The sequence below is a fragment of the Amblyomma maculatum genome, chromosome 7, assembly GCF_055883805.1.
Source record: "Amblyomma maculatum isolate TAMU_Amacu chromosome 7, ASM5588380v1, whole genome shotgun sequence".
NCBI classification, from domain to species: domain Eukaryota; kingdom Metazoa; phylum Arthropoda; class Arachnida; order Ixodida; family Ixodidae; genus Amblyomma; species Amblyomma maculatum.
This window is the reverse complement of record NC_139350.1, coordinates 26479665-26494283: the sequence shown is the minus strand read 5'-3', so window position 1 is coordinate 26494283 and position 14619 is coordinate 26479665. Positions and strand designations below refer to the sequence as shown.

Sequence of the window (14619 nt, the reverse complement as noted above, 5' to 3'; positions counted from 1 at the left end):
CCAAGCGATTGGTCGTGCGCATGCTTGAAAAAAACCTAGCGTGCAGTTCTGAAAACAAAAACAAAAAAAACACGGGAGATGCGCAGCCGAAACGAAAAGCAATGGGTGCGATATCAGGTTGGAAGTGACCATAAAGACAACAGTAAGTAGAGGCTCTTGTTTCAGTCTGCGTTAATTTTGTTATCCTTACGGGGAACCAGGAACAAATCAGAACACAGCGTAAGCGCTACCCACTAACGCGGATTCAGACAGCCGTCTTTCTCGACGGCGCCTACCAGATGGCGCCACATGTATGGCCAAAGCTGCAGCGCACCAGGCCGATAGCAGAGAGCTCTCTGATATCACAAAGTAACCTAGGAAGCAACCCAAAGCAAACAACTCTCAATAGAAGATGTCTACGATACTGTCTTTACAGAGTGGGCAGAATGAGAGGAAGATGGCTACACAGTGTAAAAAAAGCACTGAGCAGGAGTTGAGGAAAACCTCAGTTTGCAAGCCGAGTCAACATTTTGACAAGAGAACTTGTCTTAGTCTGGTTGCAGATAAAGACAAGTCTTGTCGAAATGTTGGCTCGGCTTGCGAAACTGAGGCTTCCCCTCAAACATTGAAAAAAAAAAGCATGAACTGATGTTGTCCAAAAAAAGGTAATTCTGAGAGCATAGTAGAACCCGTCTGTGTGGCCAAACATTGCCCATGTCAGCTAAACTGCAAAAAAAAAAAATGTATTTCATTCCCCTTTCATGTGGAAATATCTATATCAGCCATAGGAAGGTGTCTAAACGCTAGGCTGCAGGAGACTAGAAGGATCTGAAAGAGGTCAACTTGGGTGAGCTCAGCCAAATTTGCAGCATGTGTAAGAACTGCACACTTGCCCTTGGAAGAACAACTGTTCCGTACAAGTGCTTTGACACCCCCACATGAGTGATAGCAAATGCTCAGGCCTTTCAAATTTCTTTGATTAATGTGTCAGCACACCATCCATGTACCTGAGAAGAGTTGTTTCTGAGCACCTGCGAGCATTTTATGTTAGACTGGCGGGAAGGGGCTGTTAATCATCATGGGCATCGGCAGAATGGTCCAAAGGGGCATTTTTGAGGAAGCTTCTCTGCACTGTGAAACTGAATGGTTCGTGCACTGAAGCGTCCACAAGATGTGACGGAGCCAATTGTGAAGAGGCACCATAGCTACTGCGGCATACTGCAAAAAGCGCCGTGCACTGACGATTCTGTCAACATAGGTTATAGTCAGAGTGGTTTTTAAATGCATTGATGCGACATTTTACCCAAGTTTAAAACTGAATTTTAAGCAAAATGTCTCATTGTGTTTTATCCCAGTGAAATCGGAACCGAAACTAAATGCACTTTTGTTTTTCATTCCTTCAACGTTGTTGTTAAAGTGCTGTGCCCCATCACTTTAGTCATTGCCTCGTCTTTGTCATTACTCACTGTGCCGGACGTCGGCGAACTTCAATGTTTGTTCGAAGCGCTTCTTCGATTGTGAACCGTCATAAAGTCTGCTGTGTTCAGCGTGCGAATTCTGTAGTAGGTCGTTCGCTCGTGTAGTGCTGTCAAAATTCGATATTCCACCTAAAGGGCCATTTCAAGTCTTGTTAGCATCATTGTGCTGTGCTCTGTCTAAAGGATGGGTGTTCTGTGTTCATTTTGAAAGGATCGGAAGGAGGAGGCCTGGGCAGTTCTTTTCAATGCGACAAGCTGGATCTGCCATATATGCAGCAGTACGTTTGCTGAACCTGGATAAAGGTGAACAGCTATCTGCCTGATTACGCTGTTGTGTTTAGAGGTAAGCAATGTTTACAATCTGAATTTAAAGTACTTGTGCACATAAGAAGTAAGACAAGTTAGAGAGACGACATATTGTATCGTACTGCTGCAGTATGTCTTTACAGCCTCTAAATAGTGTTGTATGCACTTCATTTCAACTGTCGTAGAGGGGTCACGGCACCTGCGGGTTAGTCTCGTTGATTTATTGCGAGAAGATGTGGTGCAGAAAGGCTGCAGCATGAGTATTGACACGATCGTTTTGTATTTTAAAAAATGCTACCGTGTGTGTGCAATGCTTTTTGTGACTTTAGCTTCAGCGGGAGGCAGATTGGGTCTTTTTTTTTTATTGAAATGTGTGAAGTTAAGCAGTAATGGGCTTACATCCGTGTCTCATTCTATGCATTTCTGCTCATGCTAGTTCGCGTATTGTGTTTGTTTACGTGTGTTCATGTACGCCTGGGCTAGCTTAAATTTATGGTTGGTGATCAAGATAACAGCTGTATTTTGTGGACGCAGGTATTCAGATCACTTTATAAGCATGCACTTATTGGCTGTGTCTTCTGACTGCTGGATCCATCCAATCTAGGATTGCGAAACCGGTTGGTATTACAAAGAAAGGTAAATTTCTCTGCGTCTGGATTTGCGTTTCTCATCGCATGAACGTTTTTTTCATGCTCATCTTGTGTCTGATTGCCTAGACTTTAGTTTCTGACATTTTGATTATGCCAGATTTGTTATCGCATTTGTGCTAACTATGGTTTTGGACAGGCATTGACATTTTCCTAAGCATGATGATTGTGCTGCCCAGACAAAGACAAGTGCCCTTGTCGAAATGTTTGCTCGGCTTGCAAACTCGAGCTCCCCTATAACCCTTGCTATAACCCTTAATGCCGTAGACATCATCTTTCTCTTCTTTTAACTTTTGTTTTTATTGGTCTCATAAAATGTTGAGTTACGTTTCTCTTTTTCTTAAAATTATTGCTTGAAACAGAATAATTCAGTCCAGTAGTGATAGAGATGAGGAAGACTGATGTAAACAAAAGAACTAGCAACGCTGTTAATAGACTTGAACCGGCTCTCAGAGCCACCAGTTCCAAGACAATACAAAGAAAAGAAACAACAAACATGTCATGCAACTGTTACATGATTACTTTTTTGCTCTAGTCCTTCCCTGTAATATTTAACAGGGTCATGAACATTAAAGTACAATCCTTTTCCACACAAGGGCATGGACGGCATGGTAACACACTTAAAAATTTTAAAATGGCCTGAGCTTCTGCCATCAGTCTTGTGTTGGTGTCACAGCATTTGTGTCGAACAGCTGTTCTTTCAAAGGCATGTGCGTAGTTCTTACACTTGCTGCAGTGTTTGCTTACCTCACTCAAATTTCGATCTCTGAGGTTTTTTGAATTATATATAACGTGCTCTCCAAGACCTCACTTCACAAAGGTGGAGTTCAAGTATGTTTAACGCAACTCCAAAAAACTTGATCTCACTTTTGAACCAAACAACCAGCCCCCCCCCCCCCCCCCCCTTGAAAAGATACCTGCCGACACCCATCTTATACCTCTGTTGTACAGGCAGTCTCAATGCTCATTGAGGGAATGGCAATTGACATTTTCGATGGTCGTCCAGACGCACCACTGCCACACTGAATTTCAATGGTCATTGAGTAGTGAGCGTGTGATCCGACAGACCGAGCCGTGGGTAACAACATCTAGTAAAAATATGAAGTGAAAAAGTATAAAACTGGTGGATATCACACTAAGTGCTTTTTTTGAATGAAAGTTCGTTCAGAGAAGGGTATTCAAATACATCAGAGCACGGCATAACCCACATGTTCTGCAGGCGAGCAATGCCAGAACGACGACAAACGATTTGCATTTGCCGCATTCGTGTTGTGCCAGGATGCTGACACTGCTCGATGGTTGTCTTCGCTGCGTTTGTAGTTGCTATCGTTAAAGGTACATATGGGCTCTTCTTGGTCTTAGCTATCGCAAAGCATGGTAAAAGGTGAACATGAGTGAAATGCTGCAGCATGCCGCGCTTCCTTAAAAGAAAATCGTCAGTTTGTTTACATCTGAACAGCGCATATTATCTAGAGCGATTACTTTGACTCCTGAAAAACTAGTTGACGAACTGTTTAATCTAGTGTCAGTAATTTAATCCAGGAGACATTTTGCTTTTTTGTTATTTAATTTTGTAGTTTGTTTTTTATCTTAGGGTGAATGCGAGGCTGCTCCTAATGTTCCTTGGCATTGAACCTCTTGAGTCAATACTGATTGCGTTCAAGTGTCATTGAAAACCGCTTTGTGGAATTGGCTGATCCCCACTGAGTTCAATTTCTATCGACATAATGGGCATTGAAACTTCCTGTGTGACAGCGGTCTTAGTGAGCGCCTGTGTTTGCATGTGTCTTTCTTGTCCCTACTACTACTGTGCTGTATTCTGTATTATGAACCAACATGCTAGGCAGTACATACTAGTGATTGAAGCTGTTCAAATAGCTTCATCCCTATAGACCTTATGCAAAATTGCTGCCATCGGCCGCTGCGCACATTTCCGCCATGTTCAAGGGTAGCTAGCTGCATTGAGGAGCGGCAAGCGGCATGGAGGGTTGCGCAGCCGGCTGCGTTAATGCTCGTTGTAGTCGGTAATATCGACATACTGTTGTGCCCCTTGTACACAAAATTAAAATAAGGGTGTAGAAGAAAAGAATCAGCAAGTTACATCCCTTGAGCTTTTTTTTTTCTTGAGGCTTGTGTTAATCTGCTCTCGCGTGATTGTCGCGCTAGGCACACTTTCGATCAACGGCATGCCTGAATTGTAAAATATCTTATTTAGCGTGCATTGGAAGATTGCAAATCAGTACTCTGTGCTAAGGCAGACCAAATATATTGCCCATGGTGTGTTAAATTTGCCTGTAGACGGACTGCACATCGCCTTTTCGCATAGAAGATGTGCAAGAGTGTTGTTCCTGATTTCCTTGTCGTGCCAATTCATCCCAGCTTTTAAGGTTTCATGCATACAAGCTGTCAACAAATTTCTCCTGTATGTATACGTCCAGGTATCCAGATAGAACATGTTTCGGCACTTCAAAGGCGTCCGACTGCTCTCTTAAACTTCAGCGAGATATTCTAACGTCTTTATGCATTCGATTCATCGATGAATTAAATATAGTCGGCTGCGTCCAGGCTTCAGTTGCTGAAATGCATCTCCAGAACACGACTTGCAAAAGAAGTGACTCAGAGTATATGCGGGGCAGCAACTGCCCCTACCGTGTAGCTGCTCTCGTCTACCGTGGGTTTGCATGATTGTTGTTGATATAGTGATGGTGATCACTGCACTGTTTGCTTTTTTTATTAACGAGATTTTTTTCTACGAGTTGTGTGAGGTTCATCGAAAAGGAGTTACGCCTTAATTTGGGCCACGCCAGTTTTCTTTTCTCCCGTCCATATCACTGAATAATGCCTTTTCTTGTTTAACCTTCATGGCGTGCCATGAAAACAGTGTAACGAGGTAGGGATTGGAACTGTCAACCATTTGACACAGAGTAATATCGTTTGTAGTGAGCCTTACCGCACTTAGCAGTGAGGTTTGCTACTGCGGCTATCGCAGTAGAAGCAAAAATGAGCACACACGTCTTCCAACTTTATTTTGTCTAAAAGTATGCAGCCCTATACATGTAGCAATCCCATTTTCTGTATGCCCATTGCTTGTTACATTCTACTACTTCCCTGAATTGCTGCTGGCAAATAATATTTGTTGTTTTGCATTATGGCAAAAAAAAATCTCATGTATCACAGCTTCACACTGAAAACATTTTTGTGTTCTTTCAGGTGTCAACTGACTGGACGCCCCATAAATTTGGACTTTGCAAAATATATTCAGCGGCTATAGAAAGAAACCCGCCATTTAACATTAGACAGCCCATATATGTTGGCTACTTTTTCGCAAAACGATTTCATGAAGAATGTCGCTAGTGTCAAATATTGCATGAGAACGCAGTGCGATTAGTTTTTTCATTCAATATCTTCACAAGCAAAGAAAGCCATTAAGGGGGGAGGCTACTCTTACAGAAAATTTTTTTTTTCTGCACCAAACTTAATCAAAATGCACACCCTTTACTAGTTTTTTTGCGCCGGTTTCAAAAATGTGATTGCTTTTAAGATATGTTAACTAGTTCTCAGGATACACTTAATTAGCTCCTTATAGTTACCACGAACAATGGGGGAAAAAGGACCTTATAAAGGGTTACAAATGGCACATGGTTAGATTCTAGAAAGAAAGAGGGATGCAATGTTGGAAACAGTTTTTTCCTTTTATCATTATAAGTGATTTTAAAAGACACTGAAACTCAAGGTACAAATCGTGCCTAACATGCAATCGAGAACTAGAGCATTTAAAAAAAAAATTCTGAAACATAATTAAAAATTATGCTTCCAACATTGCATAGCCCACATAACTAGCTATGTGCTAAAAAAAGAATTATGGTTCTATCTGCCATAGATGTCGAGATATGCTAGTTTGGGATCTGCTGAGTGTCCAAAATTTTCATTTTGAGAAAAACAACAAAAACAAAGAAAGTGCTGTTTATGGAAAAATGCATCAAATTTATTCACATATTGGTATTGCCGGGTGCTTAATACCCCCCTGGGATATAGTCAGTCTGACTACAGTCATTGAAATGGCGCTTTCTCAGTGTGCGCTGCAGAGTTTCCGCCGACTTGCGCTTCTGTATAGATGCAGTTTTCCATTGATCATCTTTCTCGTGCATCCGCTTGCTTGTCTGGGGGCTAGGCCTTAGGCTCAGCTCTTGCAGTATACGAGCAGCAGTCCTTTCACTACCGGCATTGAGTTTCATTACAGCTTCAGCCACAGCAGCCTGAACGGTGAAGAGAGAAGCATGCCGTTCCTTTCGGGCAAGTGCCCATATCATTGCATGCAAACTCTCGTTGCTTGAGTCTTGCCTCGTTGGCAGCGTTCCAGCAGCCTCCTGTCTGAAAGCCTTTCGTATATAGGCAGTAAGGCACTGCAGACATAGGATGGCAGATTGTATCGGTGATGTGGCATAGCTTCGCCTCTAGCCTCTGCCGCATTTTGCCGGCACCAAGAATCAGGGCCTGTTGGACATAGGCTGTGGTTGTAAGCAGAGTCGTTCGATGTCACATGATGGTAGGTGGCCATCACAGCTTTGTGAGTGGCCTCCACATCACCTATGTGTGATTTGAGCGCCCATGAATAATAGGAGCTCATTCTGGTGATCAAATCTTGGGTGAGTTTGCCTCTTCCACCAAATGATTCTCCAGCAGGGCCCTTCTGCTTGGTGACCAGATTGCGCAGCGCAGTGCCCATGCGTTTTTTCACGTGATTTACGCAATCTTCTCTCTGAATTTCAATGTAACCGTACACTTCCGCTTCTTTCAAAGCAGGGAACGTGCGGCTGTCCCCGTCCAAGAGCATTGTGGTATAACGGAGGTTATGCTGCTGTAGTGACCGCTGGAATAGGATCAGGGCAGCCTCAACCTCCATTTCACCAGCCTTTTTGCTCGTATTTTTTTGGCAGATATGGCTCTGCTTCCAGGCTGGGTATGTGGGGTCGTCTTCTTTCGGGCCTCGTTCACACGCGGCGCAAAAGTTGCTCAGCACAACGAAGTCGAGAACAAGTTCCGTGAACAGTTCAATGACAGTTCCGATACCAACGTGCGAGGAGTGTCCACGTGTCATCCAGGAATCGTCGAATGAGACCGCGATGTTGCGTGGATGCCCAATATTTATACTCCGTTTCATACATCAAATGCAACACTCCCAAAGCTACAGCTCTTGTTTGCGCTCTCCGCATCCGCGATAAAAAATAGTGCCTGCTCTTGACGAGAGAAAATATTAGTTGCTTTGTCTGCAAGCTTAATACATTTTACATTTGCCATCAACTTCATAAAAAGCGCCTTTTTTAGGGCGAAAAGGTCGGATTCGGCTAATTTGTATGTTTTTTATGTCGTTTTTGTTCGTGCCGCGTTTTGCTGCCCCGCAACCTTGCCAGCTATGTCACCAGATGGCGCTGGCTGTGCCCTCCGCGCTGCGCATCTCTTTTTGAGAAAATGGTTCTTTGGTGCACATTTTTTTTATAAGATCCGCTTTGTCAAGATGTCTAAGCATGCGAAGCATGTTATTGCAAACGTGTATGCTCGGAGTAGAGCCCGTTTCGGCAGGAACTACTCGCCTACAGAACGAGCGCGTAGTGATACGCCTCCTGCTTTTTTTTCTTGCGGACTACTTGCGTAGCTTTCGCTGCGTTGCACCTGATGTATGAAACGGAGTATAGCTCCGCGTAAACTTCCTGAACTGCTCGCGCACAGTCGGAAGTCAACTTATGGGCTGCGCTGTCCACTGCTGGCGTCAACTTCGTCTTGACGTACTTTTGCCAAGTTCTTGCCTGCAGACCGCGGTGCGATATATTCATTGTCGAAAATATATCATTCAGCGCCGCACGTTGATTTCCTGTCGACTGCATTGCACGTGCGGCGAGAATGTTCACCACAAAGGGACTCACTGTCTGGTCGGTCTTCACGCGCGGCGAGCTCCATCGCGATGAAATGTTTCCACAGTTCGTGCACACCAGATTCAGTTTGGCGGCAAGGCCGTATTCCCTTTCGGTTTTGTCGATGTTTACGTTGGCGTCGCACACTTTGCACTTCACAGACGCCAGCATTTCATTCACTAACTTCAAGCTTACAACTGTGAAGGTTGTGTCGCTAAGAGGGGCGATCGTGGCGTCAATTCTGTCGATGATCTGTCTTGCGCTCCGTTGCTGCAGCCGCTGCCATCTGTTGAATCTTCTCTTGGGCTTTCCTGTCCCTTTCTTTTATGTCACAAGTTTCTAGCATCGGAGTATCGCGACGAACGCAACCGCTGTCCGAAGAGGTTTCCGCAGTCGGCGCCGCCGTTAGGCCTATCCGGGTCGGCGATTCCCGATCCGCTGGCGGAGGCATATACAGGGAGGTTGAGGTTTCCACAGCTCTCGGAATGTCCACGGCTCTCTTCACGTTGCTAATCAGCGATTTTTTTCGCTTCTTCCCGTACTTGTGAGAAACACGGAACTTCGGCGTCGACATCGTTGCAGGGCGCTCCACTCCGACGAACGCACTTTGGCAAGATGGCTACCGCTTGTGCGTTACTGACGCTCCCAGCAGACGACGCGGGGCGCGTCAACCAATAAGATAACAGGCTTTAGTCATGTGCACTGCCTAGCGACTAGCGTCGCGTGTTTCGGCTGGTCTTTGCCGGCAATTTCTCCCTCATCCAATGCGCGCAAAAGAACAGCAATGGCACGAAATTGAAACGAAAAGCAGCTCTTTCAAATGAGACCAAGATGGCGCCGATCGCTTCAGTAGACGACGATAGCGTGTCGCGGAAAAAGAACTGTTCTTGCGCGAACATTTCCTCAAAGCGAGCGTGGATATATGTTTTTCTACTCATTTTACAGTGTAAATATTGACTCCAAAGGTTAGAAAATTCACAAGCTGGTAGAAAAACAGTTGCAGATTTCGAAAATTTTATTTCTGAAAAATCGATTTTTTCGCAATTTCTTCGTCCTAAAGAGCCGCCTCCCCCCTTAAACCTCGTTCGCCCCCCCCCCCCCCCCCGTTTCTTTACTAAGCTCATCCCTGACATGGACAATGATAAACAACTGAAATATTTCAATTCCATCAAGAATTACGGAAAGAAAAAGAAAAAATGCGGTATTAGAGAGGAGAAAGACTGCTGCAAAGACTGCGCATTGCACAAAGCACTGCTCAAATACTCGTCCACGAAGGAGCTTGACATTGCATCTGGGTATAGGCAGACCTCTGCTATGTGACTTCGGGCAGGCAGCAGTATCTGCTATATGTTGATTTTCACGAAATAGAACCACGATGTGATGGCAATAGGAGCTATACATATCTGAGGAGGATCAGCGCGCACGGAATCGTGTCGTTGACCTCTCGCGTTTCGCCGGCAAATTCACGTGGTTGGGGGTTTTAGTCATTAACATATAGAATATGTCATCTGCTATATGTTTGATTGCACGCTAACGAGATACATCAGCTGCTAAACGTTCAGACAGAGGATGGGAACAGTAGTGCGCGCTTCACTGGGAACTGTGAAGGTCCATCAGAGTGCAGTGTTTATTAGGCATCAGTCCAATATTAAAAAAAAGAAACAACATTAAGCTCTTTCGTGTACGCATAATGACATCGCAGACATCTTTTACACCCGGAGGCAATATAAATATGTTTTGCATTTTCATGGACGCGTATTTGAGTAGCGTATCAAGGAATGCCCCAGAGCAACAACAAAGGTTTTGCCATTTGTAGCTGTTACCACCGTTCGCAAGAAGTTTTGGCAGTGGAGTATCGCTTCACGAAGTAAAATTGGAATGTCGGCAGCGTGGAGAAGTCACTCGTCTATTATTCTGTCATTTTTTGCTTTGAATGCGAACAAATACAATGAAATCACAGCACTAAACACGCAGCTAAAGCGACGGTTCCACTGTGGTTTTCTGTAAGCAGGTCAGTAAGAGGAAGCCACTTATCTGCAATTATGAATCAGTTTGCACACACACAAGGTGCGTCTGAACTTTCTTCCTCTGGAAACAACCGGAGGTTCACCACGCAATGTGCTTTTCTAAGCAGAAATAGCTAGCTGGCTTTATTATTGGAAAAATTGATACATAGTACATGTTTTTCTGCAAAAACTTGTTATTCGTCTTGCCCTAACTTTCAATGATAACATTGGCTGTTAGCATGCTATTTATGGACTTGCGATGCATAGCAGTAAGGCCTAATACATTTGCAATTCGACCCCGTTGATGATCTTTAAGACTTATAGAAGTGTGAGCAAAGCCAGAAAACAAAGAGCACAGAGTTCAAACTGAGGTTTATCAATTTATGCATGGATTAGTAAGCGATGGAGAATTGTTTTTGATGCATGCAAAACATCTGAAAAGAAAATCATTTACTGCCTCGTGCACAGATATAAGGGGGAACGAATTAATGTTCATTATCTTTCATACCAGAAGCAGGCTTCATTACAGCTCCAGTGCCAGATTTTTGAGATGGTAGACATATTCCTGGGACTTCGAACGACATACATATTCAGTTAGCCTTTTCTTGCTACCCTTTTTGTTTTTTGTGTCTGTAGATGCATAACTGCACACCATATATTCTTTGATTTATGACATTTGTTTCGTGCAACACACTCTTGTGGACAGGAAGTTTTCAACGCATATTTAGCAATTATCTTTTCTGCCAATACACAAAGGCCTACAATTTTTGGGAATCAAGGACGTGCCCCTATCTTTATTATTGCTCATGATGGCTTCAAAGGGCTTGTGGCTGAATGATTAGAGGAAAGAGGTTGGGTCAAAGCCATTTTTAGAATTTTTTTCACTAGTGCATATTGCTTCCTTAGAGACGACTTCAGCAAATGTTTTAAGTGACTGCTTAAAGGGACACTAAAGAGAAAAATGATGTGGTCTTGCATCCATAGAATGCCAGTTCCTAGTTTCAAAAAAGCCACTCTTACTGAAAACAGAGCTGTTAGAAGGTAGTAAGGAGGAAGAACAGGAATACAGGTTTCGCCGCCACAGCCGAAACAACCGAGGCTTGCAACTACAAATCACGTGACGCGCAAGGGATCCCGGAGGCTGACAGATGCGAATTACGTTGACTGTTTGAATGCAGTAGTCGGTTTTGTCTTGAATATGATAACATGCTTTTATCACACTAAACGATGGCAAAAAGACAACGCAAATGTTGCAAAGCAAATATAAAACTATACTCATTTCGTCCGCTTGTCGGTAGAGGCCGCTAGCCTCTCAGCTAACACGATGCTATGGGCATCCACTTCAGTTTCAGTTATGTTCCGGCTCAGGCATTTCGTGCGGGCTCGAATAGTTTGGTTTGGGCCTGCGGCGCCTGAAATACGAGCTCAGAGTTGCAGATGCACCTACCTTAAGTGCGTATCGAATGAAGATCATGACTCGACACGCACCTGCGAAGTATTCTCCGCTCCCCAGCGAGCTAGCAATCACAGAGTCTCCTCTTGTGTCATAGTGTGCATCATTCTACCCTACTACGTAGTAGGAGAAAGTTTGAATTCAACCAGCGGGAACAAAAGAAACCTCAACTTTTTATTGCAATATCAGCAATAATTCAATTTTTTGCTGCCGGTTATGCGACGACAGTGTTACCAAATGCCGTTTATTAGATTTTGATTTTGAGTGTCTGTACCATCCTTTTAAACTGCTCGTTTGATTGAAAAGCCGTCAACATGGCAGTAGTGGTCAGTATAGTATGTCAGAAATATTTGGGGGCTGCGTAAAAAAACCATATCATGGCAATTTGTGGTTCAAGAAAATTGAGTAATTGTTTTGTAGTTGATGACAATTTATTAAATCATTGTGATTGTTGAAATAAGTGAAAAAATAAAGAAAGGGGGTTCAGAGGTGGCAAATTTCATAAAATGAAAAGCGAATGCTTGATGGGGCTAAATAATAAAATTTAGTTATTGGCATGAAATAATTGAAAAAAATGAAAAATGCTTTCAAAGTTTCAAACTTCTCGGAATAGAAAGCAAATGTTTAGTTATTCTAAGTATTGCTGTAGAAAAGTGAAAATTATAAAAAATATTTAACAGAATATTAAAAAGCAAATAAAGACGGCTATATGTGTGCAATACTGCCACATCATACCCTGAATGGCTAATTTGCAGCATGGGCATGACCACCTGCTATCTACTGTTCGTAATATCTTGTACTGTGCTCTAAGGATGAATGTATAACTAATTGCTTAAAATGTCATTAAATAGCAGCTCTTTATAAACATATTTTACTTTGACGCAAGATATTGAAGTCATCCTTTTGGATGCAGGTTCTGCTTTGAGGCCTTGCCTAGCTGCAGCTGCTTCGCACCCTCAACCCCACCGCCACTTATCATCTGGGTATGGCTGCTTTGCTGTTCCCAGTGGCCATCTACAAAGCATCTGAAGGTAAAGTGCATTCCCTGCATCCAGATTCACTGCTTGGAGACTGCCCCACCTACACAAGCCAACACTCTTCTGGGACTAATGTGGTATGCACCTACAATGAATGTGGCCATGCAATAGACTTCTTTAACTTAGGTTTGTTACCTACCCTGCTCCAGTTGTGTCCAGATTAGTAATTCAATTTGTGGTTTTAATGTCAATTCTTTGGCCTTTCTGATTGCTACCACAGATTTTCATGACTCATCCCTTTATTGCTTTGGTGCACATGCCATATGTCTTGGTAGAGCTGTCATTGGACAACCAACTGAAACCATGAACTCGAAAGACATCTCCCTTAAGTCCATCTAAAAAACCTTTATTGCAGCTATGATTTATACAGAACGCCATCCTAGCTTGGCTTTTCTTGATATATCTTGCACAGATTTGAAAATATGGTTGGCTGTCAGCCAATTCATTCTTTCTAGAAGGTCGATACTACTGCAAAGAAGACAATGACAACCAAACACATGTGGCACATGTGAAGCACAACTTTCAGTTATATTTTTCTTAGGAAGCAGCTACATTACTGCAGCACATACGTCACTAATATGGCAAAAGATGAATGCCTGCTTGATTGAAATTGGCAGCCTGTTGCTGGGTGCAAAAAGCCTGGGTGTAATGTAATGGAGATAAGATACCCCAAATGAAGCAGCTGCAGCATCATTTAAAAATTCATGAGCTACCTACAAAAAGCAGGTGGCAGTAAAATATGGAATTTTCATTGTAGCAGAATTGTCATCAGAAAGCGCAAAATAAAAAAAAATAATTCAAAATTGTTGACAAGAAAATTGGCTGGTCAGCTGGCTAAAAAGTGTCCCAGCAAGGTAGATTGAAAGGTAACTGACACTGAAGCTGCGTCAAGTAAAACAAACAATAAAAATGCCAATGCAAAAGCATATTTATTTATTTATTTTGCGTGCCCTCAGTCACTGAACTGTTGGAACAGGGAGTGACATCAGTAAGATCAAATGTGGCTCTTAGGTATTTGCTCAAAAGTAAAGCTGAAGCAGTGCTGAATTTCTCATTACATTTAGTTATATGATCTCAACTAGTTCCTGCTAAAGCTTTTTTTTCTATGTGCCACAATTGTAGCCTCTGTATAGAAGGTGTCGTATTTCATTGTTTTTATTCTTTCACGTTCATGCAGTCTGCTGTCAAAATCACTTTCTCATTTGCCAAATGTATATGCAGCCACAGGTAAGAGCAAGGTTGTACACAACATTAGTGGTGCATTCAATGTACAGTTCCTGATTTTCTTTTCACATCTCTCTCACTTCTTGTATAGGAGGTATGGATTCTAAACAGTTGATTAGATGTGGAATAAGGACACCATCTGTGGCCCATCTTTATGTTGTGATAAATGTAATAGAGATACGAAACTAGTTTCATGCAGCATCTGTGGGGGTTCTTACTAGGCCGTCGAGCCTCGTCTGAGGTCTAGGCCGCAAACTCCGAGCTCTCGTGATCGCACACCACGGGCAGCCGTTCTCACGGCCGCAAAGTGGTAATGCGAAGTACGACACAACACAGAATAGGACTTTTGCCCGGGACCAGATATTTATTGGGCCTTCCCAAAAACGCTGGTGATGATCTTGCTGGCAACCTTATCCGTTTGGATGGGGCCTGATAGTTGAAGGGCAAGATGGCGACAACAAAGGAAGTAAAGCGGGGAGGTATATACCTTGAGTCTTCCTGTTGTTGCAGCTCGTTGTCGTCTCTCCTTGGCGGTAGCCGGTTCCCGCCGATCTTGGCGCATTTTGCCTTTTGTCCTTTT

General features: G+C 43.2%; 1 long non-coding RNA gene across 1 annotated transcript in view; it reads left to right on the top strand.

Annotated features, from left to right (window-relative positions):
- The first annotated feature begins 1645 nt into the window (after positions 1 to 1645).
- The window catches only part of LOC146182847 (uncharacterized), a 28424-nt gene continuing 15450 nt past the window's right edge, over positions 1646 to 14619 (top strand). The window contains exons 1-2 of the long non-coding RNA XR_014708431.1: positions 1646 to 1800; positions 12692 to 12892. This is a non-coding gene — a long non-coding RNA (uncharacterized LOC146182847). The remainder of the gene's footprint in view (positions 1801 to 12691; positions 12893 to 14619) is intronic.